General features: G+C 45.1%; 1 protein-coding gene across 4 annotated transcripts in view; it reads right to left on the bottom strand.

Annotated features, from left to right (window-relative positions):
• LOC134337993 (amine sulfotransferase-like) overlaps window positions 1-20,519 on the bottom strand; it is an 87,078-nt gene extending 66,559 nt beyond the window's left edge. Inside the window, exon 1 of one of the 4 annotated variants that reach the window (XM_063033481.1) lies at window positions 20,291-20,519. The gene's annotated coding sequence lies outside the window, so the exon portion shown is untranslated. Of the gene's footprint in view, window positions 1-19,607; window positions 19,697-20,290 lie in introns of those variants that run through there. The other 3 variants (XM_063033472.1, XM_063033490.1, XM_063033499.1) reach the window with 3 other exon arrangements.
• Window positions 20,520-21,088: the final 569 nt, after the last annotated feature.

Raw genomic sequence — 21,088 nt, 5'->3', positions numbered from 1 at the left:
CCTTCTGGGCAGTGTCTTTACAAGACAAGTGGCCCCAGCCATTATCAATACTCTTCAGGGGTTGTGTGGCTGATGTTAGTGGTTGCATAACCAGGACTTGTGATATGCACCAGCTGCTCATACAACCATCCACCACCTGCTCCCGTGGCTTCATGTGACCCTGTCCTGGGGTGGCTAAGCAGGTGCTACACCTTGCCCTAGGGTGACCTGCAGGCTAGCAGAGGGAAGGAGCTTCTTACACCTCCTTTCGTCTGAGATGTGTGGGGATAAAAAGCAGTGTATTCCCTATTGGATATCAGTAGCCTCTCCAAAACTTAAGGTCCAAAAGGATGCAGGGGGAAACAGCATCAAATAAAGAGGACACCCACAATATGCTGATTGAACTCAGCAGGTCAGGCAACATCTGTGGAAAGGAATAGATAGCTGATGTTTGTGCCGTGACCCTTCTTCAAGACTGCAAAGGGTGGGGGGAAAAGATGTGAATTATGAGGCGATAGGTGAAATCAGGTGGGTAGGGAAGTCAAGGGCTGGAGAAGAAGGAATCTGCTAGGAGAGGAGAGTGGACCATAGGAGAAAGGGACCCACGGGGAGTCGATGGGTTGGTGAGAAGAGGCAAGAAGCCAGACTGGGGAATAGAAGAGGGAAGGGGAAGAGGAAAACAAAAAGGGACACAATGGAGGGAAAAACACAGCCCAAAAGAGAAGGAAACAGCTCAATTTAAATAGCAATGCAGCCCAGCTCTGAGGTCCAGAGCATCAACTTATTAGGCCAGAAGCAGATAGAGACAACAGTGGTCATGAACCAGGCTGTTCTTCCCTCGGTAAGCCCGCCAACTTCACCACAATGAAACCCAGCCCCTGGGGGAAGATCAGGCCTGTTCTCACACACTTCCAGCACGGCCGAAGCCTCTGACTGACAGCATCAGAATCTAGGGGGATGAATGTCACAGCCCTCAGGAGGAGGAAAGGGAGCAGAGAAAAGAAACTGAAGATCCTCCTCTCTGTTGTACATAGAGTACAAGATTCTGTCCAAAACTATCACCCTGTCATCCAGGCCAGACTCATATCATACCCTGGATTAAGACCACTACCATTCCTCCACCCAAAGAAAAACAGGCTGCCTTAAAGACCACCGCCCAGTGGCTCTGACATTACTCTTTCAACGTTACTGTCCAGGGCCTCCTTTTCTACCATGACGAGGTCACTCTCAGGGTGGAGGAGCAACACCTCATATTCCATCTAGCTAGCCTCCATCTTGATGGCATGAACATTAATTTCTCCTCACAGGAATCTTTTTATTCTCTCATTTCCTCTTCTTTCATTCCCCACTCATGCACATGCCACTTACTTCTTATCACCTGCCTATCATCTCCCCTGTGCACCCTCCTTCTTCCCTTTTTCCCCATGGTCCGCTCCCCTCTCCTATCAGATTCCTTCCCCACCTTTCCTACCCACTTGGATTCACCCATCACATTTTACCTATCCTCTTTCTCCTCCTCACAACTATTTAATTCTGCCATCTTCCCAATGGTCCCAGCCTGAAACGTTGGCTATATATTCATTTCCATAGAAGCTGCATGACCTGCTGTTCATCCAGACGTTGTGTATTTTGATCATGATTTCCAGCATCTGCAGACTGAAGAATAAGACCTGGCTTTGATAATGGACAGTCAAGTCTTTTAAAGCACAACTGAAGTCTCAATCCTATTGCATAGTAACCATGGCACATCCACCTCCTTGTGGTCCATTTAAGCCCCAAGTTTATTCTCTTTTGTGTTGGCATGTGGCCAAGTGGTTAAGGCGTTTGTCTAGTGATCTGAAGGTCGTGAGTTCGAGCCCCAGCCGAGGGAACGTGTTGTGTCCTTGAGCAAGGCACTTAATCACACATTGCTCTGCGACGACACTGGTGCCAAGCTGTATGGGTCCTAATGCCCTTCCCTTGGACAACATTGGTGTCGTGGAGAGGGGAGACTTGCAGCATGGGCAACTGCCGGTCTTCCATACAGCCTTGCCCAGGCCTGCGCCCTGGAAACCTTCAAAGGCGCAAATCCATGGTCTCATGAGACTAATGGATGGCTACTATTTATTATCTTTTGCTTTATGGTTATGGGGTATTTGGTGACACAGGACAAGATAGGACAAAGTCAGTATGGTTTCCTTAAGGAAAACTCTTGCCTAACGAATTTGTTGGAATTCTTTGAAGAGATTACAAGTAGGATAGATAAAGGGGATGCAGTGGATGTTGTATATTTGGACTTACAGAAAGCCTTTGACAAGGTATCACACATGAGGCTGCTTACCAAGTTAAGAGCCCATGGTATTACAGGAAAGTTACTGGCATGGCTGATAGGTAGAAGGTAGAGAGTGGGAATAAAAAGATCCTGGTCTGGTTGGCTGCCAATGACTAATGATGTTCCACAGGGGTCGGTGTTGGGACCACTTCTTTTAATGCTGTATATCAATAATTTATATGATGGAACAGATGGCTTTGTTGCCAAGTTTACAGATGATACAAATATTGGTGGAGGGGCAGGTAGTGTTGAGGAAACAGGAACGATGCAGAAGGACTTAGACAGATTAGGAGAATGGGCAAGGAAGTGGCAAATGAAATACAATGTTGAAAAATGCATGGTCATGCACTTCGGTAGTAGAAATAAATGTGCGGACTACTTTCTAAATGGGGGGAAAGTCCAAAAACCTGAGATGCAAAGGGACTAGGGAGTCCTTATGCAGAACACCCTAAAGGTCAACTTGCAGGTGTGGAAGGCAAATGCAATGTTAGCATACATTTCAAGAGGTCTTGAACAAGGACAGGGATGTGCTGTGGAGGCTTTATAAGGCACTGATGAGGCCTCACCTTGAATGTTGTGAACAGCTTTCAGAAAATGTGTGACAGCATTGGAGAGGGTTCAGAGGAGATTCACAAAGGATGATTCTGGGACTGAAAGAGTTATCATACAGGGAACGTTTGATGGCTCTAGGTCTGTACTTGCCGGAATTCAGAAGTATGAGGGGGGATTTCATTGAAACCTTTCGAATGTTGAAAAGCCTAGACAGAGTAGATGTGGAAAGGATGTTTCCTATGGTGGGAGAGTCTAGGACAAGAGGGCACAGCCTCAGGATAGAGGGGCTTCCATTTAAAACAGAGATGCAGAGAAATTTCTTTAGCCAAAGGATGGTGAATTTGTGGAATTTGTTACCACATGCAGCTGTGGAGGCCAGGTAGTTACCATAGAAACCATAGAAACTACAGCACAGAAAACAGGCCTTTTGGCCCTTCTTGGCTGTGCCGAACCATTTTCTGCCTAGTCCCCCTGACCTGCACACGGACCATATCCCTCCATACACCTCCCATCCATGCATCTGTCCAATTTATTCTTAAATGTTAAAAAAGAACCCGCATTTACCACCTCATCTGGCAGCTCATTCCATACTCCCACCACTCTCTGTGTGAAGAAGCCCCCCCTAATGTTCCCTTTAAACTTTTCCCCCCTCACTCTTAACCCATGTCCTCTGGTTTTTTTTCTCCCCTTGCCTCAGTGGAAAAAGCCTGCTTGCATTCACTCTATCTATACCCATCATAATTTTATATACCTCTATCAAATCTCCCCTCATTCTTCTATGCTCCAGGGAATAAAGTCCTAACCTATTCAACCTTTCTCTGTAACTGAGTTTCTCAAGTCCTGGCAACATCCTTGTAAACCTTCTCTGCACTCTTTCAACCTTATTTATATCCTTCCTGTAATTTAGTGACCAAAACTGAACACAATACTCCAGATTCGGCCTCACCAATGCCTTATACAACCTCATCATAACATTCCAGCTCTTATACTCAATACTACGATTAATAAAGGCCAATGTACCAAAAGCTCTCTTTACGACCCTATCTACCTGTGACGCCACTTTTAGGGAATTTTGTATCTGTTTTCCCAGATCCCTCTGTTCTACTGCACTCCTCAGTGCCTTACCATTAACCCTAAATGTTCTACCTTGGTTTGTCCTTCCAACATGCAGTACCTCACACTTTTTTGTATTAAACTCCATCTGCCATTTTTCAGCCCATTTTTCCAGCTGGTCCAAGTCCCTCTGCAGGCTCTGAAAACCTTCCTCACTGTCTACTACACCTCCAATCTTTGTATCATCAGTAAATTTGCTGATCCAATTTACCACATTATCATCCAGATCATTGATATAGATGACAAATAACAATGGACCCAGCACTGATCCCTGTGGCACACCAGTAGTCACAGGCCTCCACTCAGAGAAGCAATTCTCTACTACCACTCTTTGGCTTCTTCCATTGAGCCAATGTCTAATCCAATTTACCACCTCTCCATGTATACCTAGCGACTGAATTTTCCTAACTAACCTCCCATGCGGGACTTTGTCAAAGGCCTTACTGAAATCCATGTAAACAATATCCACTGCCTTCCCTTCATCCACTTTCCTGGTAACCTCCTCGAAAAACTCCAATAGATTGGTCAAACATGACCTACCAAGCACAAAGCCATGTTGACCCTCCCTAATAAGTCCCTGTCTATCCAAATGCTTGTAGATTCTGTCTCTTAGTACTCCCTCCAATAATTTACCTACTACCGACGTTAAACTTACTGGCCTATAATTTCCTGGATTACTTTTCGATCCTTTTTTAAACACCGGAACAACATGAGCCATCCTCCAAACCTCTGGCACCTCATCCGTAGACAGCGACATTTTAAATATTTCTGCCAGGGCCCCCGCAATTTCAACACTAGTCTCCTTCAAGGTCCGAGGGAACACCCTGTCAGGTCCCGGGGATGTATCCACTTTAATTTTCCTCAAGACAGCAAGCACCTCCTCCTTTTCAATCTGTACAGTTTCCATGATCTCACTACTTGATTCCCTTAATTCCATAGACTTCATGCCAGTTTCCTTAGTAAATACAGACGCAAAAAACCTATTTAAGATCTCCCCCATTTCCTTTGGTTCCGCACATAGCTGACCACTCTGATCTTCAAGAGGACCAATTTTATCCCTTACAATCCTTTTGCTCTTAATATACTTGTAAAAGCTCTTTGGATTATCCTTCACTTTGACTGCCAAGGCAATCTCATGTCTTCTTTTAGCCCTCCTGATTACTTCTTAAATATTTTCTTGCACTTCTTATACTCCTCAAGCACCTGATTTACTCCCTGTTTCCTATACCTTTCATACAACTCCCTCTTCTTCTTTATCAGAGTTGCAATATCCCTTGAGAACCAAGGTTCCTTATTCCTATTCACTTTGCCTTTAATCCTGACAGGAACATACAAACTGCACTCTCAAAATTTGGAACAACCTGTCCCAATCCACGCTTTTTAGATCCTTTCTCATTTCTTCAGATTTGGCCTTCTTCCAGTTCAGAACCTCAACCCTAGGACCAGATCTATCCTTGTCCATGATCAAATTGAAACTAATGGTATTATGATCACTGGAACCAAAGTGCTCCCCTACACAGACTTCCGTCACTTGTCCTAACCTGTTTTCTAACAGGAGATCCAATATTGCATCCCCTCTAGTTGGTCCCTCTATATATTGATTTAGAAAACTTTCCTGAACACATTTTACAAACTCTAAACTATATAGACCCCTAACAGTATGGGAGTCCCAATCAATATATGGAAAATTAAAATCCCCTACCACCACAACTTTATGTTTCCTGCAGTTGCCTGCTATCTCTCTGCAGATTTGCTCTTCCAAGTCTCATTGACTATTGGGTGGTCTGTAATACAATCCCACTAATGTGGCCATACCTTTCCTGTTTCTCAGCTCCACCCATAAGGACTCAGTAGACAAGCCCTCTAATATGTCCTGCCTGAGCACTGCTGTAATATTTTCCCTAACAAGCAATGCTACTCCCCCACCTTTCATTCCTCTGCCTCGATCACATCTGAAACATCTGAACCCTGGAATATTAAGCTGCCAGTCCTGCCCCTCTTGTAGCCAAGATTCACTAATTGCTATAACATCATAATTCCACGTGTCAATCCACGCCCTCAACTCATCCGCCTTCCCCGCAATACTCCTAGCATTGAAATATATACACCTCAGAAGATTTTTACCACCACTCACAACCTTTCTATCAGCGGATTTGCTTGAACTTTTAACATCATTTATTTTCACCCCAGCCACACTGTCGGCTCTGGCACTCTGGTTCCCATCCCCCTGCAAATCTAGTTTAAAGCCTCCCCAATAGCACTAACAAACCTCCCTGAAAGGATATTGGTCCCCCTGTGGTTCAAGTGTAACCCGTCTCTCTTGTACAGGTCCCACCTGCCCCAGAAGAGGTCCCAATGATCCTGAAATCTGAAACCCTGCCCCCTACACCAGTTCCTCAGCCACTTGTTCATCCTCCAGAGCATCCTATTCCTACCCTCACTGGCACCTAGCACAGGTAGCAATCCTGAGATTACCACCCTCGAGGTCCTGCTTTTCAACTTCCTACCAAGCTCTCTATACTCACTCTCCAGGACCTCCTCACTCTTTCTTGCTATGTCATTGGTACCGATGTGCACCACGACATCTGTCTGGTCACCCTCCCACTTCAGAATGTCATGCAAGCGATCAGAGACATCCTTGACCCTGGCACCCAGGAGGCAACAAACCATCCTGGATTCTCTGTCATGACCACAGAACCTCCTATTTGCACCTCTAACTATCGAGTCCCCTATCACTACCGCTCTCCTCTTTTTCCACCCTCCCTTCTGCACTGCAGAGCCAGACTCAGTGCCAGAGATCTGGCTGCTGCAGCTTGTCCCAGGTAAGTCATCCCCCCCAACAGTATCCAATGCGGTATACTTGTTGTTGAGGGGAATGGCCACAGGGGAACCCTGCTCTGCCTGCCCTTTCCTCTTCCCTCGCCTGACAGTAACCCAATTTCTTGTGCTCTGCTCCTTTGGCGTAACTACCTCCCTGTAGCTACTATCTATAATCTCCTCATTCTCCCGAATGATCCGCAGGTCATCCAGCTCCTGCTCCAGTTCCCTAACGTGGTTTGTCAGGAGCTGCAGCTGGATGCACTTCTTGCAGGTGTCGTTGTCAGGGACATTGGAGGGCTCCCTGACTTCCCACATCCTGCAAGAGGAGCATTCCAACATCCTGCCTGGCATTCTCTCTGCACTAAACAATCTGAACAAAAAACTTACCGGAACCTACCCTCGCCTCTGCCTGTTCTCGCTGAAGCCTGTTGAGCCAAAGCCATCCCACTCTGACTCAGTCCATTCCAACGATGGCCGCTACAATGATGGCCACTGTAAATGGTGTTCTGCTTTTTAAACCTTGGCGCGTTATGTCACGCGCCTGCGCAGTGCAGACCCTTCTCCCCGAGCAGTGTTTAAAAAAAAATGACTTTTTCTACCCGATTTCTTCACTCCCTTCTTCTCAGCTGCTTGCTTCGACTGAAACAAGAACCGTTGAAAATTTCTCTTTTTAAACCTTGGCTTTTTAAACCTTAGTTGGGTGTATTTAAGGCAGAGATTGATAGATTCTTGATTGGACATGGCATCGAAGGTTATGGGGAGAAGGCCAGGGAATGGCATTGAGGAGGGGAAAAAAGAATCAGCCATGATTGAATGGCAAAGCAGGCTCGATGGGTCAAATGGCTTATTTCTACACCTATGTCCTCTGGTCTTAAGAGTCAGAGATGAGCAAGAATGTCTCAAAAGGCATTAGCTGACTTAGCTTAAAATAACGTGCTCAAACGGTATCTACGGGCTGTTCCCAGGATCACTGACACGAAGGTTGACTGCTGCAGAAAAATCTTCAATTTGACTAAAAATACGAAGTTCAAAGTAAATTTATTACCCAAGTACATATGTTATAATTATGTGTTCTTTGTCAGTTTTTCAGTCGGTCTGTCTTGTGTTTCTGTGATATCATTCTGGAGAAACATTGTATCATTTCTTAATGCATGCATTACTAAATGACAATAAAGGAGGACTGCGTGTCCTCATAATCTAAACCCTGAGATTCATTTTCTTCTGGGCATACTCACTCAATAAATCCAATAACCACGAATCAATGATAGACAGCACCAACATGGGTGTTCAACCAGTGTGCAAAAGACAACTGTGCAAATACAAAAAGAAATTAATAATAATAGTAATAAGTAGGCAATACATCGTGAGAACATGAGATGAAGAAAGCTTGAAAGTGAGACCATAGGTTGTGGGAACAGTTCAGTGATGGGGCACATGAAATTGTGTGATGTTATCCCCCTTGAATCAAGAATCATAAAGAAATACAGCACAGAAACAGGCCCTTCAGCCCATCTAGTCCAGGCTGAAACCATTTATACTGCCTACTCCCATTGTCCTGCACCGGGACTATAGCCCTGCATACCCCTACATCCATGTACCTATCCAAACTTCTCTTAAACTTTGACATCAAGCTCACATGCACCACTTGTGCTGGCAGCTCATTCCACCCTCTCACTACCATCTGAGTGAAAAAGTTTCCCTAATGTCCTCCTTAAACTTCTCACCTTTCATGCTTAACCCATGACCTCTGGTTGTAGTTGCAACCAACCTCACACTACGCCGGATAATTTTGAAAACGGAGATTTTCGAAAACACCCGCCAGAGTGTGTAAATTTGAAAACGATTGTTTCGCGTTGTAGTGTGTACGGGGTAAACGGAGAGATTTTAAAACGTTGTCATGACAACACCACAACAACGATGCTTTTTTTTTACTGCTTCTGTTTGGTGCTACGCAAGCATTGCTGGACGGCTGTTCTTGATTCCTGGTTCTTGGTTCTTAGTTCTTGATCCTCAAAATATTCCGCATGGAATTTAAACTGGAGGTGGCTTTCAAGCTGGTCCCCCTCGGTTTCTCCGTTCGCATCCTCTGTTCTTCTGCCCGTACCCTCCGGTCTCCCAGTCTCCGGTGGTCGTACCCTCCATCTCCTGTACCCCGGGGTCTCCAAGCCGGCACTGTCACTGACTGACCACCGCTGTTCTAACGCGCAGTCGGTGTGAACGGCGTGAGAGTTAAATTGTAAAGTGAGCTTTTTTGACTAGATCCCCTAAATTGATTTGATTGAGTCTATCTTTAAAAATATTAATATCAGAAACACTGTGCAGGTCTGGCGGCAGAAGATTCCACTCACTTGTTGATCTTGGGTAGAGGAAGGCTTCATGCGTGCGTTGTTTATTGTCTATGTTAATAGTTTGTTTGGAGTTAAACATCTCCACTGCTTTGCTGACTTTGTAGTCGTTTGTAACTCGCAGAAACAGCTCGACTTCATTGTCTGTCTAAACGGAGAAGTCCGGTCTAATTTTTCCAGCGGAGGTTTTCTTTGTATTCCTCGAAGACATTGTTGAAAGCTTCATTTCGCTGTTGTTGTTGGTACTCTAGTTTTATTCTATGGAAATAGCACAACGCCGCCGCGGAAATGTAAATATTATACCGTTTCCTCTTCGCTTGTTTTCTGTAGATGTGTCTGCGTATGCCCAGTAGGAGTAGATTCGCCCAAATATCCGTTTTGGTGTAGACAGAGATATTTTGAAAAACGCGTAGTGTGGACGCCAGTCGTTTTTACTGGAAACCGGCGTTTTCAAAATTATCTGGTGTAGTGTGGACGTAGCCTCAGTGGAAAAAGCCTGCTTGCATTTACCCTATCTATACCCCTCACAATTTATATACCTCCATTAAATCTCCTACATTCTAAAGAATAAAGTCCTCCAGTCCCAGCAACATCTTGTAAATTTTCTCTGTACTCTTTCAACCTTAATTACATCTTCTCTGTAGGTAGGTGACCAAAACTGTACACAATACTCCAAATTAGGCCTCACCAATGTCTCCAGTACTTAATACTTTGATTTATGAAAGATCTTTCTTTACAACCCTATCTACCTGTGACACCACTTTCAACAAATTATGGACCTGCATTCCCAGATTCTCACACTCTTCAGTTCACTATGTAAGGCCTACCCTGGTTAGTCCTACCAACGTGCAAAACCTCACACTTGTCTGCATTAAATTCCATCTGCCATTTTTCAGCCCATTTTTCCAGCTTGTCCAGATCCTGCTGCAAGCTGTGACAGCCTTCCTCACTGTCCACTACACTCCCAACCTTGGTGTCATCTGCAAATTTGCTGATCCAGTTTACCACATTATCATCCAGATCATTGATATAGATGACAAACAATAACGACCCAGTACCTATCCCTGTGGCATATCACTAGTCACAGGCCTCCAGTCAGAGAGGCAACCCTCTACTACCACTCTCTGGCTTCTCCCACAAAGCCAACGTCTAATCCAATTACTAACTCATCCTGAGCGATTGAAGCTTCTTGACCAGCCTCTCATGTGGGACCTTGTCAAATGCCTTACTAATGTCCATCCACTGCCTTGTCACCCACCTTCCTGGTAACTTCCCTGAATAACTCTACAAGATTGGTTAGACATGACTTATCATACAGGAAGCAATGCTAACCATCCTTAATCAGTCCATGTTTATCCAAATACTTATATAGCCAGTCCCTTAGAAGACATCCCAATAAATTTCCCACAACTAATATCCGACTCACTGGCCTACAATTTCCTGGTTTCTGTTTTGAGCCTTTTTTAAAAACAGTGAAACAACATTGGTTATCCTCAAATTGTATGTTCCCTCCCATGCCACCAAGGATGATTTAACTATCTGTGCTAAGGTCCCAGCAATTTCTGTACTTGCCTCCTGTAGGGTCTGAGGGAACACTTCACAGGCACTGGAGATTTTTTCATCTCGATTTGCCTCAGGGTAGCAAGACCTCCTACTCTAATCTGTACAGGGTCCGTGAATTTCATTCCATTTGCCTCACTTCTATAGGCTCTGTGTCCATCTCCTGAGTAAATACAGAATTAATTTAAGATCTCTCCCATCTGTTTAGGCTTCACATATTGAGTACCATTCTGGTCTTCCAGGGGACTAATTTTGTCCCTTGCAATCCTTTTGCTCTTATCATATCTGTAGAATCCCTTAAGATTCACCTTCACCTTGTCTGCGAGAGCAACTTCATGCCTTCTCTTAGCTTTCCTGATTTCTTTCTTCAGAGTTTTCTTGCATTTCTTATGCTCCTTAAGCACTTCATTCGGTCCTGCCAAGCACCTCCTTTTGTTCACTTAACCAGGGCCTCAATATCTCCTGAAAATCAAGGATCCCTACACTTGTTATCTTTACCTTTTACTTTGACAGACACATTCAAGCCTTATGCTCTCAAAATGTTATTTTTGAAGGCCTCACACTTACCAAGTACTGTACATATTTGCCAGAAAATGGCTTGCCCCAATCCACCCTTGGCAGATCATTTCTGATACCATCAAAGTTGGCCTTTCTCCAATTTAGAATCTCAACCCACAGACCAAACCTATCTTTTTGCAGATTTACTTTGAAACTAATGCCATTGTGGTCACTGGATGCAAAATGTTCTGCTACACAAACTCTTCCCAAAAGGCAACAGAGTAAAGCAAGGCTGCATCCTCACGCTGACTCTCTTCACCATCTTCTTCAGCATGATGCTCGGAAGGGCCACAGAAGACCTTGATGATGAGGACGGTGTTTACATCCAATAACGCACCGATGGCAGCCTGTTCAAACTGAGGCGACTACAGTCCCACACCAAGACACCAGTCCCACACAAAGACATTGGAGGAACTCATCCGAGAGCTACTGTTCGCAGACGATGCTGCCCTTGTTGCCCACACAGAGACAGCCCTGCAGCGTATAACGTCCTGCTTCGCAGAGGCTGCCGAGCTCTTTGGACTGGAAGCCAGATTGAAGAAAACAGAAGTTCTCCACCAGCCCTCATCTCAAGAAGATTACCACCCTCCCCGCATCACCATCGGTGAGGTAGAGCTGAAGACAGTCCACCAGTTCAGCTACCTGGGGTGCACCATCTCGTCAGATGCCAAGATCGACAAAGAGATTGACAACAGACTGGCAAAGGCAAACAGCACATTCAGCAGGCTGTACAAAAGTCTGGAACAATGAGCATCTGAAGGAAGGCACAAAGGTCAGCGTGTACAGAGCTGTCGTACTGACCACTCTCCTGTACGGCTCCGAGTCGTGGGTCACCTACCATCACCACCTACGACTCCTTGAGCGTTTCCTCCAGCGCTGCCTCTGCACCATCCTCAACATCCACTGGAGTGACCTCGTCACCAACATCGAAGTCCTCGAACAGGCGGAGGTCACCAGCATTGAGGCCATGCTGTTGAAGATGCAGCTGCGCTGGGCAGGGCACGTCTCCAGGACGGAGGATCATTGCCTGCCCAAGATTGTGCTGTATGGCGAACACTCCACTGGCCACCCTGACAGAGGGGCACCAAAGATTGGAAGACTTACAAGTTGGGGAAGATCAAGGAAGTGTTCTGATTAAGGCCAACAGAAAAGCGAGAGCCCGGGGAGGGGAGTTTGACTGCACTCCCGAGGAGGTGAAGAAGTGGAGACAGATCTCAGAAAAGGGAGGTGGACGCTTGAAAGGAACCTGAAGATGACTATCGCGAGTTTAAATGAAGTGGAAAAACTGAAAGTTGACCTGGAAGACCTGGCGCTGTTGTGCAGGAGAGAAGGAGGGAGAAGAGAAATACGGTAGTCGTGGGGGATTCCATAGTCAGGGGAACAGACAGGAGATTCTGCGAGCCTGACAGAGATACCCGCATGGTGTGTTGCCTCCCAGGTGCCAGGGTACGGGATGTCTCGGATCGGGTCCTGAATATTCTAAAGGGGGAGGGTGAGCAGCCAGATGTCTTGGTACATGTTGGTACCAATGACATAGATAGGACAAAGGAGGAGGTCCTGAAGAGAGATTTCCAGGAGTTAGGAAGAAAGCTGAGAAGCAGAACCTCCAGGGTAGTAATTTCGGGATTGCTACCTGTGCCACGTGCTAGCGAGGGCAAGAGTCGTCGGATCAGGCAGATGAATGCCTGGCTGAGAGACTGGTGTAGGGGGCAGGGCTTCAGATTCTTGGATAATTGGGATCTCTTCTGGGGAAAGTATGACCTGTTCAAAAAGGACAGGTTACACCTGAACGCGAAGGGGACCAATATCCTGGCGGGAAAGTTTAATAGAGCTGTTAGGGAGGGTTTAAACTAACTTGGCAGGGGGATGGGAACCGGAATGATAGAGCGGAGGAAGGGGAAAACAGAAATAAATCCAAGATAGTGAGCAGTAAAGATGTCAGGAAAGACAGGCAGGTGATGGGGCAAATGTGTAGCCATTGGGATGAGTTGCAGTGAAATCAAAGCAAGAGGTATCAAATACCGGTCTTAAGGTGTTGTACTTAAATGCACGCAGCATAAGAAATAAGGTGGATGATCTTGTTGTACAGCTACAGATTGGCAGGTATGATATTGTGGCCATCACTGAGACCTGGCTAAAGGATGCATGTCTCTGGGAGCTGAACGTCCAAGGATACACGGTGTATCGGAAGGATAGGAAGGTAGGCAGAGGGGGAGGCGTGGCTTTATTGGTAAGAAATGATATTAAATCATTAGAAAGAGGTGATATAGGATCGGAAGGTGCAGAATCTTTATGGGTTGAGCTAAGGAATAGCAGGGGTAAAAGGACCCTGATGGCAGTTATTTATAGGCCTCCAAACAGCTGCAGGGATGTGGACTACAAATTACAACAGGAAATAGAAAAGGCTTGTCAGAAGGGCAGTGTTATGATAATTGTGGGGGATTTTAACATGCGAGTAGATTGGATAAATCAGGTCAGCACTGGATCTCAAGAGAGAGGATTTGTAGAATATCTGCAAGATGGCTTTTTAGAACAGCTTGTTGTTGAGCCCACTAGGGGATCGGCTGTACTGGATTGGGTATTGTGTAATGAACTGGAGGTGATTGGAGAGATTGAGGTGAAGGAACCCTTAGGAGGCAGTGATCATAACATGATTGAGTTCACTGTGAAATTAGAAAAAGAGAAGCCGAAATCTGATGTGTCGGTGTTTCAGTGGAGTAAAGGAAATTACAGTGGCATGAGACAGGAACTGGCCAAAGTTGACTGGAAAGAGACACTGGCGGGAAAGATGGTAGAGCAGCAGTGGCTGGACTTTATGCAAAAAATGAGGAATGTGCAAGACAGGTATATTCCAAAAAAGAAGAAATTTTTGAGTGGAAAAAGGATGCAACCGTGGTTGACCAGAGAAGTCAAAGCCAAAGTTAAAGCAAAGGCGAGGGCATACAAGGAAGCAAAAATTAGTGGGAAGACAGAGGATTGGGAAGTTTTTAAAACCTTACAAAAGCAAACCAAGGTCATTAAGAGAGAAAAGATTAACTATGAAAGGAAACTAGCAAATAATATCAAAGAGGATACTAAAAGCTTTTTCAAGCATATAAAGAGTAAAAGACAGGTGAGAGTAGATATAGGACTGATAGAAAATGATACTGGAGAAATTGTAATGGGAGATGAGGAGATGGCAGAGGAACTGAACAAGTATTTTGCATCAGTCTTCACTGAGGAAGACAGCAGGATACCGGACACTCAAGAGTGGCAGGGAAGAGAAGTGTGCACAGTCACAATTACGACAGAGAAAGTACTCAGGAAGCTGAATAGGCTAAAGGTCGATAAATCTCCTGGACCAGATGGAATGCACCCTCGTGTTCTGAAGGAAGTAGCTGTGGAGATTGCGGAGGCATTAGTGATGATCTTTCAAAAGTCGATAGATTCTGGCATAGTTCCGGAAGACTGGAAGATTGCAAATGTCACTCCGCTATTTAAGAAGGGGGCAAGGAAGCAAAAAGGAAATTATAGACCTGTTAGCTTGACGTTGGTGGTTGGGAAGTTGTTGGAGTCGATTGTCAAGGAGGAGGTTACAGAGTACCTGGAGGCATATGACTAGATAGGCAGAACTCAGCATGGATTCCTTAAAGGAAAATCCTGCCTGACAAACCTATTACAATTTTTTGAGGAAATTACCAGTAGGCTAGACAAGGGAGATGCACTGGATGTTGTATATTTGGATTTTCAGAAGGCCTTTGACAAGGTGCCACACGTGAGGCTAATTAACAAGATAAGAGCCCATGGAATTACAGGAAAGTTACATACGTGGATAGAGCGTTGCTGATTGGCGGGAAACAGAGAGTGGGAATAAAAGGATCCTATTCTGGTTGGCTGCCGGTTACCAGTGGTGTTCCACAGGGATCAGTGTTGGGGCCGCTTCTTTTTACATTGTACATCAACGATCTGGATTATGGAATAGATGGCTTTGTGGCTAAGTTTGTTGACGATACGAAGATAGGTGGAGGGGCCGGTAGTGCTCAGGAAACGGAGAGTCTGCAGAGAGACTTGGATAGATTGGAAGAATGGGCAGAGAAGTGGCAAATGAAGTACAATGTTGGAAAGTGTATGGTTATGCACTTTGGCAGAAAAAAATGAACGGGCAGACTATTATTTAAATGGGGAAAGAATTCAAAGTTCTGAGATGCAACGGGACTTGGGAGTCCTCGTACAGGATTCCCTTAAAGTTAACCTCCAGGTTGAGTCAGTAGTGAAGAAGGCGAATGCAATGTTGGCATTCATTTCTAGAGGAATAGAGTATAGGAGCAGGGATGTGATGTTGAGGCTCTATAAGGCGTTGGTGAGACCTCACTTGGAGTACTGTGGGCAGTTTCAGTCTCCTTATTTAAGAAAATATGTGCTGACATTGGAGAAGGTACAGAGAAGATTCACGAGAATGATTTTGGGAATGAGAGGGTTAACATATGAGGAACGTTTGTCCGCTCTTGGACTGTATTCCTTGGAGTTTAGAAGAATGAGGGGAGACCTCATAGAAACATTTCGAATGTTAAAAGGAATGGACTGAGTGGATGTGGAAAAGTTGTTTCCAATGATGGTGGAGTCTAGTACGAGAGGGCATGACTTCAGGATTGAAGGGCGCCCTTTCAGAACAGAAATGCGAAGAAATTTTTTTAGTCAGAGGGTGGTGAATCTATGGAATTTGTTGCCACGGGCAGCAGTGGAGGCCAAGTCATTGGGTGTCTTTAAGGCAGAGGTTGATAGGTATCTGAGTAGCCAGGGCATCAAAGGTTATGGTGAGAAGGCGGGGCAGTGGGACTAAATGTGAGAATGGATCAGCTCATGATAAAAAGGCGGAGCAGACTCGATGGGCCGAATGGCCTACTTCTGCTCCTTTGTCTTATGGTCTTATAAGACGTCATCAGGAAGAAAAAGCTGGAGGCTCATTCTTTAACTGCTGCTTCTCAGGTCAAGGTGGAAGAAGCTGCTGCAGTAACTGCGTCCCAGATGGTGAGTCAGAACTGCGGAGGCTGTGGCGAGAGTTGAAGGAGTTCCCGAAGAAGCTGACGTCTCGACTGCAGGAGGCTGAAGGGGTAGCCCCGGCTAAATGTTTCAGTTTGGGGAAACTCAAACAGCAGCTACCGATCGAGGTAATGAGGAAGGATAGGGATTCGAAGGATGATGTGCTGCACATGTGGTACCTGCTGCCTTTCACTAACTTCCCCGTGATTGAGGAAGAGACCTTTGGCCCTTCTCCCACTGAGTCAGGTGTAGTGGGCAATCTGAGTTACGGCAGGATCAGGAAGGAGGAGAGGCGGGGCCCCGGACATGGGACAGGGGGCTCCGAGCTGTAGTGGTGGCCTGAGTGAGAGAGGAGTTGGCAAGCAGGCCCGAGGTATCCCTAGTAGTGTCTGAGCCTTTTGGGTTTAGGTGAGGGGGTACGGAGGTCTCGGAGGGTTAAGAAGCTCCCAGATAGGTTGGCCTATGTAGTGCCCGTAGGACGGGAGTAAGGTCCACTGTCTGGGGAGCACTGTCACTGTGTGTATCTGTGTATGTGCGTGTTGTGTGTCTGCAGGACCTGTTGGCGAGTTATTTAGAAGTCATGAGGACATGACTTTATTTGGTGGGGGGGGAGAGTGTAAGGGGGTTTCGTCTCTTATGTTACTGCGTAGGCTAATTAAAATGGCTTCTTTGTTATGTTGTACTTGGGAATGCTTTTTTGTTATGTTAAATGCTGAGAAAGTCCACCCGTTAGCAGTTTGTTGAATCATGTTACTGATAAGATGATGTTATGAACCAATTGCGATAGTTGTTATGTTTTTGGTGTACCTGTAAGATATTGTATGCACGCGGTTTTGGGGCAGAAGGCGGGAGAGAGAGACACACAGGATCCGCTAACGGGGTCGGACCCCAAGGAGGGCGTTTGACGAGGAGAGGAGACGGAGACGGACTCGTGTCTGGTCGACCACCATTGTTGGTCCCAGGCGGCCGGTAGAGGTGGTCCAAGGGGTCGCGGGGTGAAGAAGAAGGGTCCTGAGCTCCAACTGTTTGTGCACGAAGAGATTGAATTTTGATAAGTGTGGCACCTTTTATTTTCCTTTCATATTTTATTCTCTATTAATTATATAGTTCCAGTATTATCTATAAGCTGTAAATCATTTAATCGTATCTGGTGTATTGTCTGTTATTTGGGCGGGGTGGGGTACATCACACAGCATCCACACAAACTAGTTACCCAGTTTGGCGGGGCCGAGGGCTGTTTCCCTAGACGACAGCGAGCCGAGCGACCCTGAGGGTGGCCAGGGGGACTACACATAAAATGCTGGAGAAACTCAGCAGGTGAGGCAACACCAGTGGAAGCTAAGTCCTTGGGTGTATTCAAAGCAGAAGTTGAATGGTTCTTGATTAGCAAGGGTCAAATGTTACAGGGAGAAGGCAGGAGGATGGGGTTGAGAAGGATAATACATCAGTCATGATGGATAGACAGAGAGCCCTGCAGTAACTGCAACGCTGCTGTGCACATAACCTTTGTTACCACACAGCTGTAATAAAGATAGACGAGAAAACATGAAAGATTTTCTTTGTTGTGCTGTACTTCATTATACCCTTCAAATAATAAATAAAATCAGAAGTATGTGATGTTTCAGTTTTCATTCTAAATATTCATAGTATGCATATTACAAAAGGTTTTATTAAAGTGGCCCACAGTTTTCCGGCCATGTAAAAATTTCCTGCTCAGAGCAATGTCTGGTTGATGCAATTGTAAAAAATGTTACAGTGAGCGCTGATAAGAGAAACCAATGAGGCAGTTACTTCGCTTCATAAAATAGACAGTACAGAAACGAGAATTATTTAAATATCATACCAAGACTCTGTTAGATTGTAGCTGAGCAATGCAACAAATGATTAATTAACGCTCTTTACAACAATTCAAAGACAATTATGTGAATACTCTCAGAGTTTATGCTCAGATATGAAGAGCAAAAATATAGGTGTTTTTATTCTGATTTTACTATTTGTTTAATTTGGAAGTGTTTCTTCTGTATCCATTTGTGTTTGATTAAAAAATGATATTTTTGGTAATTTGATTATTTGGTCTATGCCTTTATTTTTGACCATATTGGTGAGATATATATTTATATGCACCTCCCCCTTGTGGGAGAGGCACACAGAGACAGACTGTTGAGATGTCAAAGTGTTAGGATGGACAGTAGTTTTTGATGGACTCTAGACTGTGGTTTCCACCACCGAAAACCGGCCCCCTTTGTTGAAGTCACAGATGGTGACTTTTAAAGGATTTCGGAGGACAACGAGAAGATCGACGGCGTCAGCTCAACTGAAGACTCAAATCTCTCCCTCCCTCTCTCTCTCCACATCACTACTCAACTGAATACCACAAACTGAACTTTACTCATTGTTGTAAGACTATCTACTGACCCCTAGACTTGAAGAAGCTTGATTTTCATATGTATTTCCACACTTACTGATTTACTTACTTATACATAATCTTTGCTAACCTGTGATTTATTGTACTGCGTAGTTACTGATAGATTATATTAGTTAACAACAATACTGGACTCCAAAGTGTTTTCCATCTCTGCTGGTTCTTTAACCGTCACGGGATACGTGACATTATACATTCTCTGATATTAAATTGAACCATAGTTCTTTCAATCCACCTGCAAGTACTTCTGCTCTTTTGCCCCGCTGTCAAACCACTGACCAGTACTTTGCCTCAAACAGGTGGATTCACTCAGAGCAATACAAGCATTTTCAAAAGTTACACAAAATAATATTAAACCAAAATGAACAAAAATGTAAATTCTTTGTGTTTTATTGGTGAAAATATCTTCCCGACAGCCGGGCCGTGCTTTTCAAAGTTCACAGTAAATTTATCAAAGTACATATATACCCTGAGATTCATTTTCTTGTGGGCATACTCAATAAATCGATAACAGAATAATAACTATAATAGAATCAATGAAAGAACCTTCGGCAGGGTCTCGGCCCGAAACGTCGACTGTACTTTTTTTTCCCCTCCCCCATAGATGCGGCCTGGCCTGCTGAGTTCCTCCAGCATTTTGTGTGTGTGTGTGTTGCTTGGATTAACAGCGTCTGCAAATTTTCTCTTGTTAATGGCACACCACTTCTGTAAAAAATTGCCAAGAGCGATCGTGGTCATAGAAAGACGGTGATCGCCTATGTCATAATTTGACACCGGCAAATAACCAGCAATCACTCTCCCATATTGTGCCTGCAGCCGTGCGGAATAAAAGGGCGGTTTTGAAAACGTACAGCTAAGCCCACAAAGCCAAGCCGATCGCAGATCGTACATTCTAAGAAAAAAGAACGGGCAAGAAACAACAACTCACACAAGGTGCTGGAGGAACTCAGCAGGTCAGGAAATGCATGACCAGTCGACGTTCCGGGTCGACACGGGGAAGCTTTGGTCCGCCTGCTTTAAGACCGGCTCCTGTATCCAGTAAATGCGAGTAAGAGCAAAGGTTATGGGAAACTCGGCAGGTCAAGGCGAAAGCGGAGTCATGCCAAAGACCCATTTTTCAGAACTGAATAATTGGATTTTACTATCTTCGCAGACGCAGACACAACCCTGATCCACTAAGTATTTCCAGCAACTTTTCTCCTGCACCTGCTATTCTCCGTTGATTTTCGGCGCATGGACCTAGAAAAGCGAGAATTCGTTTAAAATTTTTAAACGAAGTTTTCTTCCTAACATAGATAAGATGGAAACTTGGTAAAATTTAGATTAATTCCCGTTTCTCTTCACCAGGTCTGGTCTTCCGAGTAGATGGCATTGCCAAGCGCCGCGGGGTGAATTTTAAAACAAATTCCTCCCCCGCTCATCTCTGTAATTATATAAAATAAAGTTATAATTAAAGCGCACACTGCCTCCTGATTATATGGTATCAACAAACAACCTTATTCAAACAGCATGCAAATCAAAACAGCCGGAGTTTTGCCTTGTTGACTCATTTCTATATTAAAGGGTTAAAACGAGTTCAATGCTAAAGTTTGCTCTTATAAGAATACTCACTGGTTTATAGACGAAGTGAAATACACCTCCGCTCCAAAGCCAATTCCCGGAGCCAAAAATACACTAATTTCGCTCCTGCTCCGTTAGGCGAACGATACCCGTGGCCCCGCTCCTTATTCGCACCTAAATTACTGATTAACCCTGACCAGGTGGGCGGCAATGAACGATGTGAGTAAATAGAACTTGCTCCCTTCTCAGATTATTGGGCAGCTTTATCTCCGCCTTCTTTCTTAATTGCAAGGTCCGCAAAAGGCTGTTCATTCGGTGCACAATATCTAAACCGATCTAACCACAGACACCACCTACTCTTGCTCACACTGCCTCAGAATATGTGGGTCCCGGATCGGCCACGACAGCCCTCCGAGGACCCACCAATAGACACGCAAACCTTTATCATTCCCGTCCCGACGCGAGGGTTTACATCATCGCTTCTAAGAGCCTCCCTCCCTCTTATCTGTTCCTCACTCTGGCCTCTTACTACCCCTCACCTAACCCTGGGTCCCCTCCTCCTTCCTTCTTCTCCTCTCCTATCAGATTCCTTCTTCCCCATCTTTTTACCTTTCCCATCTACCTGGCCTCACCCATATCAGGTTCTTCAGCTAGCCTCCTTCCCCGCCCCCATCCTGGGGTCCTCCCCTTTCCTTTCCAGTCCCAATGAAGGGTCTTGGCCCAAAACATCCATGCTACCCGATCTGCTGAGTTCCTCCAATATTGTGCGTGTGAGAGAGAGAGAGAGAGATCCTCTGAGTGTGGGCACGTGGCCAAGTGGTTAAGGCATTGGACTAACGACCTGAAGGT

The sequence above is a fragment of the Mobula hypostoma genome, chromosome 2 (assembly GCF_963921235.1).
Source record: "Mobula hypostoma chromosome 2, sMobHyp1.1, whole genome shotgun sequence".
Lineage (NCBI taxonomy): Eukaryota > Metazoa > Chordata > Chondrichthyes > Myliobatiformes > Myliobatidae > Mobula > Mobula hypostoma.
Note: the sequence above shows the minus strand (reverse complement) of the source record. Positions and strands in the feature narration are given on the sequence as shown.